The 13827-nt window shown below is 51.1% G+C and overlaps 1 protein-coding gene across 1 annotated transcript in view; it reads left to right on the top strand.

Moving 5' to 3' along the window:
- Nucleotides 1-250: 250 nt before the first annotated feature.
- Nucleotides 251-13827, top strand: part of ASTN2 (astrotactin 2) — an 877356-nt gene continuing 863779 nt past the window's right edge. The window contains exon 1 of the mRNA XM_034664390.1: nucleotides 251-364. The gene's annotated coding sequence lies outside the window, so the exon portion shown is untranslated. The remainder of the gene's footprint in view (nucleotides 365-13827) is intronic.

Raw genomic sequence — 13827 nt, 5'->3', positions numbered from 1 at the left:
GCGCCGCCACCGCCGCTGCTGCTGCTGTTCCTGTTCCTGCTGCCGCCGCGGCCGCTGCTGGCCGGCGCCACCGCCGCCGCCTCGCGGGAGCCCGACAGCCCATGCCGGCTCAAGACCGTCACGGTGTCCACGCTGCCCGCCCTGCGGGAGAGCGACATCGGCTGGAGCGGCGCCCGCGCCGGGGCCGGGACTGGGACCGGGATCGGGGCCGGAGCCGCCGCCGCCGCCGCGTCCTCGGGCTCCGCCGGCTCCGCGGGCACTGCCGCGGAGTCTCGCCTCCTGCTCTTTGTGCGTAACGAGCTGCCGGGGCGCATCGCGGTGCAAGACGACCTGGACAACACGGAGCTGCCCTTCTTCACCCTGGGTAAGGCTGGGCGCCGGCACACGCGGGATCCCAAGGAGCCGGGAGCCCCTAAGTGAAGCCGGACGGGTGGGGGCGCCCTGGGGATCCCCGCCCCGGGCTGCCCTGAGCGGGGTTGGGAGAGGGCAGCCGAGGGGCCCGGAGGGCGTACAGGTGGTTGTAAAGCAGTATGGGCAGGAGGTCCCCAAGAGCGCTTGGCGGGAGCTCGGGGGCGTGCCAACACTCCCGCAGTGGGGACCTGTCCCCCCCGTCTCTCAGACTAGGCGTTGAGCTCTGCCGTGATCCATCCCCCGACGCCGGAAAACCCAGATGGCTGAGTGTGCTCGAGCTGGGGACCCGGGTGGTCCAGCCGCCCTCTGCTCTTCCGGGCACGGTCACTGGCCGCCCGCGGTTCCCGCCCCCTCACTCTCGCCTCGGAGTTGGAGGCTCCGCTCTTCCCAATATTTTCTGAAGAATCGGAGCAGAGAGCTCCGTGTGGCATCACCAACCCGCATAAACTCGGTCTCCGTGTGGGTTGCGTGACCTTGGCAAAGTCGCTTCCCCTCTCTGGGCCTCAGTTTTGGCCATCTGTGAAATGGGGATTCAGTGATTTCTGAGGAGTGGGCTTCTGAGCCCGAGGTCTCCACTTCCAGATTCTCTGATTCTCCCCCCTCCCTTATCGCAGTCGCATTTCTATCCCCCTCCCAGGGGAGAGCAGGTTTGTCCTCGCAGCTCCCTCGGCTAATAATAATAACTTAAAGGCGAGAAAACGGAAGGGAAGAGGGAAAGGGTGGGGGTGGAGTGGGGGCTCAAATGGAAAAGTTAATCGGAAAGTTCGCCAGCAGCTTGCTGCCTGCTGGTTCCCAGCGCCAATCCCGGAGGAGTCGGCCCTTGCGAGGAGCTGTGGGAAGCGCGGCTGATTTCCCACCCGGGTAATTGATAGCTTAATTATCTCGGAGAGCGTTTACAAAAATGTTCCCCCTTAGCTCTCCCGCGCTCGCGGATCGCTCGCTCTCCTCCCCTTTTGGGGGCGCGGGGCGCGATTGGTTGTCGGAGTCTGGCCAACAACAGCTCCTGGAAGGCGCCGGGGGCTCGCCCGGAGACTCCCGAGCTCTTCTTCACCGGATCCGTGTCTTCTCGGGATCCGGCTCGGCTCTGGCATCTCGCGGGTGAAGCGCCTTCGGGATCCCGGCTTGAACCTCCGAGGTTAACTCTTTGCTTGCCTGAGAAGCCCCAAAGACTAATCAGTAGACTAGAAGGCTGTCTCCTGGGAGCCATAATATTTTTAAATGCATTTTTGTGACCCTCGCCCCCCTTCCCTTTCACGCTGGCCGCCTCTGGAGATTTGAGGGAGTACCAGGCCCGTTCGTGGTCGCTGCTTGAGCCTCGGGTTTCTGGCCCCTAGGCTCTCCCCAGCTGGCTGCAACCTGAGCCAGCTGAGCTTTCCGGGAGGCGCGGCGGGGAGCGCCTTGCAGGTTCCCTGGGGACTTCCCGCGGCGGCGCGTCTAGTGTGTGACACACACACACTCCCAAGCGCGCGCGCACACACTCACACACGGACACACACATGCACACACGAACACCACTAGCTCTTCCCACGTGCCACCTGTGCGCCCGCGCATTTCCAGGGAAGGGTATGAGGGTGGAGATGGGGTTCCTTAGGGCGAAAGGCTAACCTTGGGCTCAGGGCTAACTCCTACCGCCTCCTTGAAGGGAAGGGTCCTTCCGGAGCCACGAAGGGTTCCGTTCAACACTACTTCCAATTCCACCTTTCCTCTTCCACCCTCGTGATCTCTTCACTCCAGGGTGCCCTGAGAGGTCAGGAGTGGACCTCTTCCAAAAGGGCTGTTCAAATAGGACATAAAGGGGGAAATTCTTGGGTATGGCAGAACTTGGGAGCAAGGACCCCCCAGAGCATTCCAATTCCACGAGGATGTGGAGGACCGGGCCCACTTAGCTGTAGGAGTCGCCTGAAGCTGAGTGGGGAGCTGAGCAAGGAGCTGGAAGTCTTGAATCCCCTGGGACCCCTGCTTCTGCTGGAGAGTCAGCCCCCTGGCGCCCTCCACTTGGAGCCTTCCGCCTTCTCTGACGCACAGCAGCTGAGCCTGGTGGCTGGGGACTGCCTGCTGAGGAGTGGGGGGTTGCTGTCCCCCTTGGCAGCTCTGAGCCCTTTGGAAGTGTGTAGGGAATTGTATCCCGCCTCCTTCTTTTCCCCCCAGCGCCCTGGACTGGCAGCTCAAGGCGCTCCCTCCGGGGATTTGGCTAGCGAGGTAGTCACCAGATGGCCGAGTGTAGCAGGAGCTGTGTAGGGAGACGTGGGTTTTTTATTTGTGTTGGTCTTCCACTGTTTGCACGTAAACATGGAGTGCACAATGAGCTCTGGGAGGGCCAGGCTGGCTGCAAACGAGGGCCGGTGTGTGTGTGGGGACGGGGCTGGGGGCGGGGGTACTATGAGTCCTTTATGGCCTTACCATTCCCAAGGTGCCAAGGTAGCTCCATCCCACCATTTCATCCCCAGACCTTTTCAACAGCCTTGCGTAGTGTTTGTCTACCGTGTGGTGAGCGACTCTCTCACTACTACTTCCTGGCCAGTTCAGGGGATTTGGAGATGGCACGCACCAGGGTTGCCTATGCAGTGGGTAAATGCCAAATCCTGCCAACAGTGGGGTGTGTGAGCCACCACTAGGGGGTGATAGTGTCCGCCAAAGCCCTCGGGCTGTGCTTGGGTAGTGGACTCAAGAGTTGGTGGTTGAAAAATGTTCCTGGCATAAACAAAAGATAAAATCCCCATTTTATTGTCAGTCTAGTTGGGGGACTTTAAGGTTATTTTGCCCACATTGCCTACCATCTCCATTCACCAAGGTCACCCGCATACCTGGCCCTGTCTCCCTCCATTCTGCCTCTTTTGTTTGAGTTAGTGGCTCTATTATTGATAATGTCTGTTCATAGTTCTCCTCTCCTCTTGTGTTCCAACCTGCTTTATGTAGGTGGACATTTACCCCAGAGCTAAAATTTCCCCCAGGTTTCAGTGTCTGGGCCTCTTCTTTAGAATCTCATTGTAAGTCAATGGCACTGACAAAGTGAATTTCCTTGAAAGTGAACAAGGGATAACAAATAGTTATTGTATCTTTAATGAAGTGCTAAGAGGTTTACTGTTGCCTTTTATTATTAATTCACATAAAATACATGAAGTGGGCATTTCTGCTATTCCCATTTTACAGATTATGGAAGCATTTTTGGAGAGGTCAGGTGCCTAGTCCAAGGTCACACCATGGGGAAAAGGCAGACCTGGCGCTGGAATCTCGTTTTACCAGATAGCTACGTTCTTGGTAGTTGCGTATTGGCAAATATGCATTGGCATACATATGGTTACATTTACGTAGGGCATGGTGCGGGGTCCTGGAGAGAAATACACTAGTCATTAACATGGCGAGAACATTTCTCCAAGGAATAGCAGCTACACTCGGGTGCTAACATATGAGAGTTTGAAAGTAAGTCATGACCTTCGATGACCCTGCCAGCACAAAGTTCCATGACTCATGGGATGTCAGGGGGCATTTTATGTCATGGTGCCAATGAGTGATGGAGATTACACATTCTGTAACATCAGGGAGGGAACACATGTCTGTAGATTCAAAGAAGCCTGGGGAAACTTCCAGAAAGGAAAAAAAAAATGGATGCCTTAGGAGGATACGGTGGAGGAGAGGTCGGAACTCCAATGCAGCTTAGGAACTTAGTGTTGGTTTGGATCTGGAAATCTCAGCTGTGGCCCACTGTGACCTTGAACAAGTCATTTATCCCCAGAGCTTCAGTTCTTTGTGCTGTAATATGAGTGGGTAGAGAAGCCCTAAAATAATCCTTCAGTGTAGAGATTCTATGAACTTGAAGTGCCCTGATGCACTCTGTTACTCTGACTCGCTCCTCTTGCTTCTCACTGTCTCCTTTCTTTTGCTGGTAACACAGGGTGTTGGGAAGGACTGATTGAAAAGAAAGAATTTGCACAGGAGCAGCTGCCAGTACAGGGCTTCAGAGGGGAACCTGCACATCACTCAGTCCTCATTTGCCCCCAGGCAGCCCTGGAGTCGGCTTGTGGATTTAGCTTTCATGCCCACAGGTAGGGAAATGGCATCCTTCTTCCTGCACTTGACAGTGGCCAGGCTGGACTGTTTACCACCAGCCTTGATTCAGCAAAAGAGAGAAAAAGAGATAAAATGGAGTAAGCACTCATTGTCACCATTTCTTTCTAAGTTGCTTTGGCATATATATTCCCACAGCTGAGGAATGTTCCCTGTATTTGGGGGAGGGCACGCAAAGAAGGAAAGCCCATGCAGTAGTATGTCTAAATGTACCTGAATGGGTAGATCTGGTCTGCAAAGATTCCTTAAAATACAAACAAAGATAGAGCCTAAAAGAGAAAAACCTCTTGGAAGGAATGAGGGTTCAGGCACCAAATCAGAAGGGTTGCTAGAAGCAGGGAGTGTAGCCTACAAAGGACAGTTCAGAAAGGGTAGGAAGAGCTGCCTTCACATGTCAACAGGGAATGAGGAAATGTGCTTTTTTCTGTCTGGTTCAAAAGGGGCAAATGCGTGGGGATGAAGTTCAGCCCCCACAGGCGATGGTTCCCAGGGAGCTGTGCAGAACTCCGCATCGTGACCCCTAATGATTATAGGATTCGTGTTGGAGGAAGCCTTCCAGTAGAGACTACACAGCTATCCGGCAGGCATTTGGAGACAGAACCCAAGCCCTGGGAGACACTGAGGCTATTTGCCCTTTTTGGTTTCTGATTTGATTTTGAAGGTTGATGCCAATGATTAACAGGGAGAAACAAAAAACAACCAGATACAGATAGTAGTAATCTGGGTCTTCTGTAGGGATTTCTGACCACAGAACATTCGTTAAAACCAATTCCAGTGTTCTTTTCTGTATGGGCCAGAGAGTGAGAAAGAGAGATTGTGGGGTGAATAAGATGGAGAATTTGATATCTTCAAACAAAGCTAGGTTTAAAAAATATATATGTTATTTTCTCAGTTGGGCACCAGGTCCCTTATCACTAAATAAAGTATTTGAGTGGCACTTAGACTTTGAGGTCCCATCCTGCTGTGATGGTCCAGGTTTTGGGGATATTGTATATAAGGGTCCCAGTCGGGGGGGGGTGTTCAGTGGTCTCTGATCCAAGTCTTCTAACTCTTTCCACTCACTTCCCTCACTCGACCCCAGCCTCTTGCCAGCTCAAACCTGATAAAATATATTTAATAATCAGGGCAGATAGAGATGTATTGTCTGCCCTCAGAAAGTACCAAGTTGCTGAGAGGGCAGTGGGGCAGGGAGCGAGGTGGATTTCTTTCGGCCGTGTTACAGAGGCTCAAGTTCGGTCAAGGCTAGCCAGATTTGCTGTTTCTGGGGGTCAGTGACACGCGCTGAGATAGCAGAGCTCTGCAGGCTTTGGTGTGACCCAGAGCTTGATCGTTTTCCTGAACTGGGCCCTCAGGCTGTAAGAGCGTTCTATAATTTTAATTTACAGCAAGTTTGTCAGGTTTGAAATGGCCTCTGGCAAGCAAACTCTCCTGCTTCTCACCTCCTTGCTTTGCTGTAAATTTGGCCCTGGCTGCCACAGGATGGTGTGGACACGTGTGCATCTGGGAGAGAAAGATGGGGAGTGACAGTGACTTCTTTGGGTGAAGAACTTTGACTACGACCATTTGTGCTGTTGGGCTCACAGCATCACAGCATCTCAGAGCACACAGTATTTTATATGGTAACATGGGGGCCCAGACTGGGGAAGAAATGTACTTGAGGACCAGCATTTCAAACTTGGACCCAGTGGTCTTGGGTCCCACTCTGTGCTTCTTTCCATTACCTTGGACTTTGAGCGCGTGGCTCTGGGTTTAAACCCACCCCAGGGTCTGAAACCAGGCTGAACATCATCGAGTGCTCCACTCTCTCCTCTTCCAACAATAAAACCAAACCAAAAAACCCCCCAAAACCAAAAATCTATGGAGAAAAATATCCCCAGGGAAACTGAATTTGTTCTCCTGCCCAAGTACCCAGCTGGTTGGCTCCAGTCTCTCCTGAGAACCGGAGCTGATAGGTTTTTGTTCTGGGGGAGGAGGAAGCCTCATTGCTTTTTACTCCAGCTGCTTTTGGGGGTGAGCAGAAGAAGCCTGCTCTTTTCCAGGAAAGGAAAGAAAGTCGGATTTAACCTTGAGGTGGAGCAGCATTCCGGGGAGGGTTCTTTAACAGAGCTCATGCTTTCCCAAGTTCTCTCACTGACCAGCTAGTGGCAACAGAAGATTACCTATAGTGAGTGAGCGAGAGGGCTGGTTTCTCTCCCTTCCAGCAGAGCTCGCAGCCTTCCTGCCCTGGAAGGAGGCAGACGGCAGTGCTTGGCAGGGCATCCTCTGCTCTCCATTGCTAGCGCTCGGGTTTCTCCGGCTCTTTGCTGCTGTCTGCGGCTCTCCTGGATGACAGCCCCCATAAAGACTTCCCTTCGGATCTGAAGGGGGATGGGTGGTGACTACACAACATAAGACTCAGGCCTGAGACATTTGTAGCTTCCCCGCTGGCGTGCTAGAACATGCCAGCAGCCCAGTCGGTGAGTCGAACGTCGATGAGGCTGCTGTAGGGTGTGTACTGTCCAGGTTTTCACCTGCAGGGGATCGCCATAGCCCCTGGCAGGCTCAGACCTCAACACTTCTCTCCACTACAATTTTAGCAGTCAACTCAATGGTCTGTTCGCCTCCACTCTTACCCGGTCTAATCTACCATCCGTACTTGCAGACAGAGTGATTTCATTAAAAGCCCAGATCTGATCTTGGCGGTTCTCTCCTGAAGTACTTCACTGGTTCCTCACAGTTCTTAGCATGGAGTTCAAGCTTCTTATTGTGGTCCAAGGTCCACGATCAGACTCTGCCCAGAGTGCCCTATGGCAAGAACCTTCCCTTCTTGTTTGGTAACTTTGCCCCCCAACCCCCAGGAAGATTCCGTCTTACCTTTCAAGACTGAATTTATTTTTTTTATTTTTTTAAAGATTTTATTTATTTGAGAGACAGAGAGAACGAGCAGTGGGGAGGGGCAGTGAGAGAGGGAGAAGAAGACTTCCCGCTGACCTGGGAGCCCCACCCCAGGACCTCAGGATCAGAGGCTTCCCCTACTGAGCCACCCAGGTGCCCCTCAAAGACTGAATTTAAATATCACCTTACCTTTGCAGCCTCTCCCGACCTCCCACTGGGGTTGCACACTTGAGCCTTGGGGTTTAGTATCAATGTAAAAGAGGACCCTAACAATGACTGGAGTGAGCAGGGGGAGGCAGGACAGGACAGGAGAGGACATGGGGAGGCACCCAGGGCCATACAGACCACTGTTGGGGGTTTGGCTTTCACTGTGAATGAAGTGGAGAGCCCGGCAGGATTTTAAGCAAAAGAGTATCAGCATCTAAGTTATGCTTGAAGAGACTGACTTAGGCTTATCTGTACAGGAGCAAAGATGGAAGCAGGCAGGTCTATAGGAGTCAGTTCAGGTGAGGAATGATGGCAGCTTGGCCTACAGCAAGAGTCCATACGGGGCAAACCTGGAGAGGTGTTGGAATTCCACTCATCCGCCTTAATATCTGAGCTGAAACGCCACCTCTTCCATAGAGGCTTCCCTCTTCTGAGCTCCCATAGCCATTCCCTCTACCTTCTCCTAGATCCCTATTATTCTGGGGGTGTTGATGGGGTGAATAATGCAGTCAGTTTGATGGAGGAAAGTGTGTTGGGTTTAGGAAAGACCTCTTGAGAATCATGACAGGCAGATAAGGGATTGGAACCTTTGGATTGTGGCAGAGAGGCATTGAATGTTTTGGGGAAGATGATACACCATGGTTTGGGGATCGCCAAATGTAATAGTCTAGGGCATTATCAAAGCAAAACGCTTTTATGTAAAGATGGGGAAATCGAGGTCACGTAGCAAGGCAGTGGTGAAGCAGGAACTGGGTCTCAGTCTGCTGAGTCCTGGTCCAGTGTGTCTTCCTCCCATCTTGGGGAAGGGCAGCTGGGCCACTAGGGGTGGGGGGGACCTGGTGTTTCAGGCGTTATAATTCTGGCATGGAGCAGGCTGTGAGAGCGTTTATTGAACATTTACTGTGCCCCAGGTGTCATGCTGCTACAACTGTTACCTCATTTCGTCCTCTCCACAGTGCTGAAGACCAGATTCACCCCATGTTTTAGGTGAGCACTGAGGCTCAGAGAAGTTAAGGAATATGCCCAAGACCACACAGCTGTTACACGGCTGCGCAGGGTCCAAACCCGGGGTCTGCCTGTTTCTACACTCTGTGCTCTCTCGCATCCCAGGCTGAATGGGCCTAGGAGGGCTCCTGAGTTTTCATCTGACAACCTCTCTTACTTTTTATCTCTTCCTGTTCTCATTACCGAGAAGTTGCAGACGTTTCTCTATCGGAACTTCAGGTGTGACAGCCTCACAGACCCAAGGGACTGAGCACCTTGTTTCCACGCTGCCAGGAGCTGACTCAGCATCTCCCCAGGCCCTTGGGCTCCCTGCCACTTTGCCAAGAGAGCACCAGGCCTGTCTCATTTTCTCTAGATGCCACTCATTATCCCTGGACTACTCCAGAAACAAATACCTACACTTCTGTGCCTCCATGACTCTCCCCTTTCCCTCCTTCCTCCCCCCACCTTTCCTTACTCCTCTCCCTTCTTCCTTTTCTACTCCCCTCTTCTCCCAATGCTTAGGGAATTCCCTCCTTGTGCTAGGCGTAGTGTTATATTGGGGGACCTGTGATCTAGTCCTTTTAGGCACATGGGAAAACTCTACCTTATCTTTCTAGAAATTGCCAGAGCATCCATTGTCAGAGGCACAGCCCCCTTTTGACCAGGTGCACTGCCTTGGCACTCCTGTCCACCACAAGTTGAGTTTTGTCCACCAAGCGCCTCTTTTTTTTTTTTTTTAAAGATCTTATTTATTTATTTGAAAGAGCATGAGCAAGAGAGAAAGCAGGAACAGGGGAGAGGGGCAGAGGGAGAGAGAGAAGCAGATTCCCCGCCAAGCAGGAGGTGGCAGCCCAGCAGCCCCATGTGGGGCTCAATCCCAGGACCCTGGGATCATGACCTGAGCTGAAGGCAGACTCTTAACCAACTGAGCCACCAGGCGTCCCACCACCTAGTCCATCTTAGCAGCATCACACAGTTTTTATGTTCCCACCTTGAGAATGGAAGTTACATGGCATTGTCTATACATATGGGATATATATATATAATAGTATAAGATATTTAAATATATCAGAATGCTGTAAAAAGCCAAATAGTGTCTCCTTTTCCTAGAATGTTAGGACCGGGTAAAATAAAGCCTCTGCGATCCAGCCCAACTCCCTCATTTACCTAGCAAAGAGAAGGACATTTTCCAAGGTCCCAGAGCTAATGCACAGCAAAATCCAGGCTCCAGCCCAGCTCCTCTGACTGAGAGGCAGTGTGCTGAGTGGGGGGGACAGGCACTAGCTCTAAAGACCCAAAGGCCCCGGCTTAAGTCCAGATGCACTGCTTCCCTGCTGACGTCTATATGAGCCTGAGCCTGTTTGCACATTGGTAAAGTGAAGATAATAAGCACTTCTCTGGGTTGCTGTGATCATTATTTTTGGAGAGCCCTCCATAAACTAGATTTTCATTAGTGCCTAGCATCGTGCTCAGTCTATACTTACACTAAGCCCCTGATCCTTACAGAGATGGTATGTGCAAATCCCCCTAGCACCCTAGTCAGGTAGGGTTTTTGCTCTACACCTCTTAGCCACCTAGAATCCTTTTTTGGAGGGAGGTGGAGGTATGAATAAATAATGAATGCAAACTCCTTTTCCCTTCCCCCTCCTTCTACTCCAGCAGGCCCTGCTTACACCTCTCTCCTCCCCCACCTCCCCTTCTCCCTCCAGCAAGGCAAGAAAGGATGAAATTGACCATTGATCTGTGCTCCTTCTCCAAAAGCAGGGGGAAGCCTGGAACTCCAGGGTTGTCTGAGGACAGCTTGGGCAGAGAGGCTCTTAGAGCCTAAGTCTGAGGCAGGTGGGTGTCGGAGGAGGCAATCGGGGCAGAATTCTCTCCCTTCTGGTGGTGGCTGGCTGACAAAGCCTTGCTCTCAAGCACCCAGGAAAGTCACGAGTGGCTTTGCAAGCAGCCGAAAAGGGAAGGAACATTTCCATTAGCAGAATCAGCAGTAAAGAGATTTCCAGTCACAGTAATAGCTGCATTTGGGGGAATCATTTCAGTGGTGACTGTGGGCAGAGGAGGGAAGGGGAGTGGGTGGCAAGGAAAGTCACAGAGACGTCTGGTCTACCAAGCTGAGAGCACCCAAGGAGAACCAGGCGTCAAACACAGAGTGACTGTTTGGGAGTTGGGCTGGTGGTTGTGCGAACATTCCAGACCTTTCACTTCCCTCCAAATGGACAGAGCTCCCTCTTCAGGAGTCCCCACGGGAGGCTGCACCCTCACACTGTCGCCTCGGCTCTGATTACTTGGGTTCCTCTTTTCAAGATTTCAGAGCCAGCAGCAGCTTCCTAGGCTCTTGGGATTTCTAAGAGGGAAAGCTCCCAGATTATTTAGCCTGGTTTTTCCTGAAGTTAACTACTCATTAGAATTACTTTGGAACCCAGTCTCCTGCTCCTAGACTCACTGAGGCCCCCCGGAGGGGCCTGGGAATCTATACCTTAACAATGGTACCAACTCCTTAGTATGTCCCCTCAAGGACCTGCATCAGTGGCCCCTGGCTACCTTTTCAGCCTCACCTCCTGACAGTCCTCAGGGCACTTGATGCCCTAGCCTTGTTGATAGCTTGCAGATTTCTGAAGGCACCAGGAACAGTCCCCCCACCTGACCCTTGTATGGAAATGCTATTTTCTCTGCTTACAATGCTATTCCTGTCCCTGATTCACCTGGCCAACTCCTAGCCTTAACTCAGCTATATTACCTCCTCTGAGTAATCTCTCCTCTGAGGCTTAGATAGAGATCCCCCCCCCCACCGCTAATACTCATACCCTCCTCTTAGGGTTGCCATACTTTGTGAATAAAAATAGACAATAAATAAATAAATAAATAAAATAGAGGATGCTCAGTTAAACTTGAATTTCAGACAACAAATACTTGCTTAGTAGAATTATGTCCCATGCAGTATTAGGACATAGTTGTACTTAAAGTGACTTTCTGATGATCAGAAATTCAAATTTAACTGGGCATCCTGTATTTTATCTGGCTCTGTCTTCCCATCAGGGATCACACTGCCACTATGTGATTAGTTCCCCAAACCTGTTCTTCCCACATTTCCTTCATAGCAGGAGATGAGACTTCCATCCTGCCAATTACTCGAGCAAAGGAGTCATCCTTGAAATTTCATCTCTCTTGCCCCTCATTCTTTCTGTCAGCCAACCCTGTTGGTTTTACTTCTAAAATGACTCTCAGTATGATTTGCCTATAATTTTCTTTTTTTTTTTTTTTAAAGATTTTATTTGTTTATTTGACAGAGATAGAGACAGCCAGTGAGAGAGGGAACACAAGCAGGGGGAGTGGGAGAGGAAGAAGCAGGCTCACAGCAGAGGAGCCTGATGTGGGGCTCGATCCCATAACGCCGGGATCACACCCTGAGCCAAAGGCAGACGCTTAACCGCTCTGCCACCCAGGCGCCCCTGCCTATAATTTTCTACTGCCATAACCTTCATCCAAGCCACCGTCCTTGCTCACGTGGGCTGTGATCTCCTTCTCCCATCTTCCTGCTGCCTCTCTGGCCCCTTCCTTTCTCTATACTACATGGTATTCAGCACATGGGACAAACCCAGCTTGCTGCCTGCTGTTGTACAGGCTGTGAGCCTATTTATTTATTTAAATAAGTGAAAAGAATCCAAAGGAAAATAACACTCCATGACATGTGACAGTTACCTGAAATTCAAACATCAGTATCCATAAATAAAGATTTATTAGAACACGGCCACACTCAACAGCAGAGTTAAGTGGTAGCAGCAATGAGTATCTGGCCCACATGCTTAAAATATTTACTAACTGTCCCTTTAGAGAAAGAGTTTGCCAACCTTGGTATAGTCAGTATATTCAGGAGCCAGAGTGATCTTTTCCCCCCAAAAAGCAAGTTAGATCTCGTCACGCTTTGGTATTTAAAACCTTTAATTGTTTCTCATTTCTCTTAAAAAAAAAAATCTTAATTACTTTTCAGAGTCCAGAAAATCCTAAGAAGTTTGCCGCCTTCTCCGAATTCATCTTCCATTTTCTCCTTCGCTTGCAAAACTGAAATATCACCTCCTCCAAGAAGTCTTCATTGACCAAAGTAGCACCCTGGTCCACCCTCCCTTCATAGCTTTCTGTCCCATTTATTTTCAAAAACCTTTCTGTAATGGCTCCTTGGGAATGTGTCTTGTTCATCCTTTTGCTCCCTGAACCATGTAGTGCAGGACACTGCATACAGTAGGTGCTGAGTGGATATTTTCTGAGCAAATGAAGGAACATGGACAACTAACTGTAGCAGTGGTGATGGTTGGTGAAGACCACCTTCGAGGGTATCTGCCTCATTGGGGGTTTTCTGTTTCTTATTGGTGAGATTGTTAGGAGGATTTCAAGAATTAAAGTGTGTAGAGCACACGCTACCTAGGTGTTTGTTAAATAAATAAAAATAAATAGGCCTGCACCCTAACCCCTGGGGCCTGCCCCTTCCCCACTTTCTTTGTCTTTGGAGAAATTTAGGGCAATTCAAAGGAAGTCTTTTGAGTAAAGACTTCATGGAACCCAGGGGGCAAGCTTGAGCTGGTGGCCAGGACTACAAACCAGGAGTCCTGGCTTTCGTCTTAGTTCTGCTGGGTGTCAGTCATTTGGTCCCTTCCATATTTTGGGCTCCCCTTCCTGTTTCTAATGTGATGGGATTGAACTCTGATCCCTAAGGTTCTTCTCTGCTCCTTCAGCTCCGCAGGAGCCCAGGAGGGAGAGAAGGGCTCCATCAAGGAGTTTCTGAGTCCCCAAGCTGCTGCGGTAGGATAAAACCTCCCTCCCTTCCTCCCGCCCTCTCTGCATCCTTCCTGGGGCCTCTGAAGATCAAACCCTGGGCTCTGAATTCAGGTGCAGCTCACATTTTCCAGCCCAGTCTCACACTAATTTGTTAGGGAACCTTCTTCAATTTCTTTCTTTCTAGTCTCCCCCAGGGAGGGAGACTGGAGAAGCTGACCGCCCAAAGTAACCAATTACTTATCTACCAATAGCGGGACTCCCTCTGTCCCTCCCTTTCTTCTTTTCTCTCTCCACTTTCTTCTCCTGGCCTCTCTGAAGCACCTCTCCTCGCTGTGGAGGCCTCTAGGGAAAGGGCCCCCCTTTCCCCTGGCTCCCTGTTCCCAGCCCGGGACTAGAAAGCCATCCCTCCCCCAAGAGGGACAGCCAGCCAATGGGAAGGCTAGTGGCTGAGAAAGGGCAGAGCTGCAAACCTTGGAAAACCAAAAACCGGTTTTGCAAGTCTGCTAAATC

Source organism: Ailuropoda melanoleuca, chromosome 7 (genome assembly GCF_002007445.2).
Source record: "Ailuropoda melanoleuca isolate Jingjing chromosome 7, ASM200744v2, whole genome shotgun sequence".
NCBI lineage: Eukaryota > Metazoa > Chordata > Mammalia > Carnivora > Ursidae > Ailuropoda > Ailuropoda melanoleuca.
Note: the sequence above shows the minus strand (reverse complement) of the source record. Positions and strands in the feature narration are given on the sequence as shown.